This window comes from Gossypium arboreum, unplaced genomic scaffold (genome assembly GCF_025698485.1).
Source record: "Gossypium arboreum isolate Shixiya-1 unplaced genomic scaffold, ASM2569848v2 Contig00413, whole genome shotgun sequence".
Taxonomy (NCBI): domain Eukaryota; kingdom Viridiplantae; phylum Streptophyta; class Magnoliopsida; order Malvales; family Malvaceae; genus Gossypium; species Gossypium arboreum.
In genome coordinates, this window is record NW_026440529.1 from 37,501 (window position 1) to 42,500 (window position 5,000).

At 31.5% G+C, this 5,000-nt stretch overlaps 1 non-coding gene across 1 annotated transcript; it reads left to right on the forward strand.

Moving 5' to 3' along the window:
- Positions 1-166: 166 nt before the first annotated feature.
- TRNAS-GCU (transfer RNA serine (anticodon GCU)) lies at positions 167-254 on the forward strand. Its single transcript has one exon. It is a non-coding gene; the product is annotated as a tRNA-Ser (tRNA).
- Positions 255-5,000: the final 4,746 nt, after the last annotated feature.

Below are 5,000 nucleotides of genomic sequence, written 5' to 3' on the forward strand. Positions count from 1 at the left end.
TATCTAATAATAATAAAATTTAGAATCTATATATCTATGGATTAATAATACTCTATATAGATAAATAATAATCTATATAACATAATCTATATAACAAAGTAAAAAGGGCTTTTTTCAAGCCTTTCTTTTTGCGTGCTGTAACATAGTAATTATCTTTTCTCAATTAGGAGAGATGGCTGAGTGGACTAAAGCGTCGGATTGCTAATCCGTTGTGCGAGTTATTCGTACCGAGGGTTCGAATCCCTCTCTTTCCGTTTCGGTTTTTGGTAGTGGAATAGATCAAATCCTAATACCATTTCTAAAAATGAAGCAAGGAACTCTCCCTTTTTTATTCTTCGCGTCCAGGATTACGTCCCGGATCATTAGATAGGAATCCGAAGATGAAGAGAGAAACAAAGAATATTACTACGGTGTAAACAAAGAGTTTAAGAGTAAGCATTACACAATCTCCAAGAGCATTTTTTTGGAAAAAGAAGAGAATAGATTCCCCGTTTTTATACCACATATCCTATTTTGTTTTGATTTTGACACCAAGAAATAAAGTGATTTCTAGAATTTCTAGAAATCCAAAAGAATTTTCAGAAATTCACTTGTAATAAGAGTTGAGTTTTTCATTACAAAAAAAATTCTTTCATACCAACAATTATATATTGTGGCGGACTCTAATCTAAATAGGGTTCTTCGGCGAAAAGGGTCAGAATGAGGAAATGGGATGATCCCGATTTATCAGGGCTATCCAAGAATTTCAATCTTTGAATTGAGGGTTCGTTCATAGTGTAAGACTTATCTGATCTTTTCAATTGTTAGAATTTTTTTTTTCTTGAATCACTCATGAATTTTTCTAGGACAGTATTAAGGATCTCATCGAAAACTTACAGCAGCTTGCCAAACAAAGGCTAAGAGAAAAAAGAGAACAGGTATTACTGGCATAAAATCTACGATTGGATTCAAAAAAGCATAGGCCTCGGGCAATTTGGCGAATAAAAAACTACTCGAAAAAAGGGCAGAATTAAAACAGATACAGATCAAATTAAAGATATTAAGCATAACAAAATTTTGTTCTTGGAGATAATTTTGATTGAGTTATTAATATGTTTTTTGATATAAGGAAAAAAATGAAGAAAGGAAAATAAGGCAGACTAAACTTCTTTGAACTCACCCAATCAAAAAGCCTTCAATTCTTACAAGAGAATAGAAGAAATCATACTTTCATACAATATCTTAATTGAATTCTATGTAATGATCAATAAATTCGATTTAATTCTCTATCCATACGTGCAAAAATCGTAACAAGAATCTATTCCATAGCTATAGCTATTTGGAACTGGAATTGACGAACAAGGAATACCATATTAGTGTTTAGTAGTTTCAAATAGAAATCTAAATGGGGCGTGGCCAAGTGGTAAGGCAACGGGTTTTGGTCCCGCTATGCGGAGGTTCGAATCCTTCCGTCCCAGAGCATACTCTATTTATATATCAGAATAACCATATCCGAATCTAAATTGCTCTTTTTTTGTTTTTAATAACCTTCTTTCTAACAGTCAAGTATTGGAGAAAATGTGATTCTTGCTTTTGATTTTTAATGATTTCTTAAGATTGGCACTCGAACAACTGTGAGATTGCTGGATCTATTCTACCGAGTTATTTGATCTATCGGGTTATTTGAAGATGCACGGTAGATTCAAAAAGATTAGTTTATTTGTGTTATTTATAATATTCGTGATATTATTAGTATTTTCGTAATATTATTATTAATGATATTCTTTATTTTTATTTTTTTTTTATTAGAATCGAAAAGTTTAATTAGAATAGAAAAGTATAATAAAAGTTTAAAAAAATAAAAAAATATTGCATTCAGACAATCATACAATATGGGGTAGTTTGAATTCTTATTGAGGCTTTTTCTTCCTAAATTATTTATTTATTTCATATAGCATATAGAAGGAAATTGATTTCATATAGAAAGTATAGATAGATTACTATGTATCGACTGAACCAATGACTATTCATGATTCCATAATTGAATCAATGCTCCAAACTAGAGGAATGTTATGGTAAAACTTCGTTTGAAACGATGTGGTAGAAAGCAACGTGCGACTTGAAGGACATGATCAGCTGTGGATGTCAAAACCCACCACTTTCCGTTATGTAGAAATGAAGGTGCTTTTTGCTCGACATCCTTTGTTCTATTATAATCCGTCTTTTTGTTGGGTTGTAATGTAAATAGTACAGGATGGAGCTCGAAGAGAAACATCCATTTTTCAGGGGCAAGGATCTAGGGTTAGTTAATGGAAATCAATAAGTTGGAACAACTTCGTAAGTCTATTTGTGATATAGAAATCGAAAGGATCCGATTCAAACTATTTTCAAATCAAAAAGAAAAGTTGTTGGAATTGGTAAAACTCTTTCGATCAAAAGTGTATCATGCGGGAATTAATCGTTCATATGATTCTTTGATAGAAAAAAAAAGAGAAAAAGGGCATGTTGCTGCCATTTTGAAATGATTTAATATCGCCGAAGTAATGTTTAAACCCAATGATTCAAGGCAAAGATAAAAGATCCTAGAACAAGGAAATACCCTTTTCCATTTTCTCAACAACTAGATTAAAATGAAGAATCGAAATAGATTCTAAGCGAGACAAACAAAAAAGGGGTTAGAGACCACTCAATAAAAGAATGCCTAAGGTTTTTTTTGAGCATTTTGAGAGTTATTTGACTTGAGTTATGAGAGTACGAATGCTTTTTTCTTCTTTTTTTTTTCGAAAAAAAAGACGAGGTTAAATGTCTAATTGATTTGCTGGTTTATGGATCTTTTTGACATGCTAATTCCATACATTATAATTCCATACATAGACATAACTTTAAATTAATCATTTTTTTCTCGAGCCGTACGAGGAGAAAACTTCTTATACGTTTCTAGGGGGGGGGTATTATTTAACTACATCTATCCCAATGAGCCGTTTATCGAATCGTTGCAATTGATGTTCGATCCCGAAGAGAGGAAGAGATCTTCGAAAAGTGGGTTTTTATGATCCGATAAATAATCAAACCTATTTAAATGTTCCCGCCATTCTCTATTTCCTTGAAAAAGGAGCTCAACCCACAGCAACTGTTCATGATATTTTAAAGAAGGCGGGGGTTTTTACAGAACTTACTCTTAATCAAACAAAATTCACTTAATGAAATCCAAAAAGAGGTGTGGATGATTCATATCTAGCTTTGTATAAATTTTTCTTTATTATTTCCTCCCCCTCTTTTGGTCTATTCAGACTTTTCTTTTTAAAATTTATTATTCGTATTTCTTATTCCTTTGCTACTATAGAATATTGCTACTATAAAATATAGAATACCGTGTTCTATAACAACAAAACCCGATTTTATTGAGCCAATTTTATTGAGAGAAAATAGAGAGAAAAAGGATCAAGTGAATAAATGAAGTAATTGCATTTAAACATTTACAAAACAACATAAAATAAGATAAAAAAGATAAAATAACATATAACATATAAAAGAGAAAATATTAATAATTAATAATAATTAATAAAAAAATAAAAAAATGAATTCTATTTTTTCATTGTATTTTTGTAGGCTTTTTATATTCTTTATTCTTTTTCAACTCTCAACATTTATATTCAAAATTTACAATCATATTGACAACAGTGTATCGAACAAATATAATTCGATCATAGATAAATAGATCCATTTATCCTCGTTTGGCACTTCACTTCATTCAAATAATGGGTTCTTTCTTTGAATTTGTTGTGATACAATAAGTTTTTTTTATTGTAATTGTATTGAAACAAAAAAAATGGATAACACTGGAATGAATAAGACAGGAGGCGGTCCGCAAATTTTCACTTATTCTATTTCTATGGTTTTATCTGAGAATTTCGTGTCTTTTTTTTATTCCAATTTTGCTAATTTCGTGTTTTGATTGCCTAGTGCAATTCCATTTTTTATTCCGATTGTATCTACATATTCTAATTTTTTCGGGTTGCTAACTCAACGGTAGAGTACTCGGCTTTTAAGTGCGACTAGCATCTTTACACATTTGTATGAAGAAAGGGATTCGTTCAGACCATCGGTAGAGTTTGTAAGACCACGACTGATCCTGAAAGGAGGGGATGGAAAAAAGAGCATGTCGTAGCAATGGAGAATTCTAAGAATCCTTTTTTTCCGGATCATTCCCGTTTTGAATTTTGGTGCGGAACAAAAAAATGAATTGAATTCAAAGTTGGGTCGAGTGAATAAATGGATAGAGCTCTACGGCCCCAATTATAGGGAAACAAAAAGGAACGAGCTTCTGTTCTCAATTTGAATGATTACCTGATCTAATTAAACGTTAAAAATAAATTAGTGCCTAATGTGGTAAAGGTTTTTCTCATGAGTAAATTATCGATTTTTTTATGAGTCCTAATTATTAGGCATTCCCTTTATGGGTTAGCCATGAATGTGTAGAAGAAGCAGTATATTGATAAAGAAAAGATATTTTTTTCCAAAATCAAAAGAGCGATTGGGTTGAAAAAATAAAGGATTTCTAACCGTCTTCTTATCCTATAACGAACATAAATCAATTAGATGGCAAAAGATAGGATAGAGAATCCGTTGATGAATCCGCCTGTCTCCGAGGTATCTATTCTTTTCTTACTATAATACCTTGTTTTGACTGTATCGCACTATGTATCATTTAATAACCGAATAGATCCCCTATCTTTGGTTCAAATCGAATTTGAAATGGAGGAATTTCAAGTATATTTAGAACTAAATAGATCCCGCCGACACGATTTCCTATACCCACTTATTTTTCGGGAGTATATTTATGCACTTGCTCATGAGCATGGTTTAAATAAATCGATGATTTTTTTTGAAAATCAGGGTTATGGTAATAAATTCAGTTCACTAATTGTGAAACGTTTAATTCTTCGAATGGATCAACAGAATCGTTTGATTAGTTCTGCTAATGATTCCAACCAAAATCCGGTTTTTGGGCACAACAATAA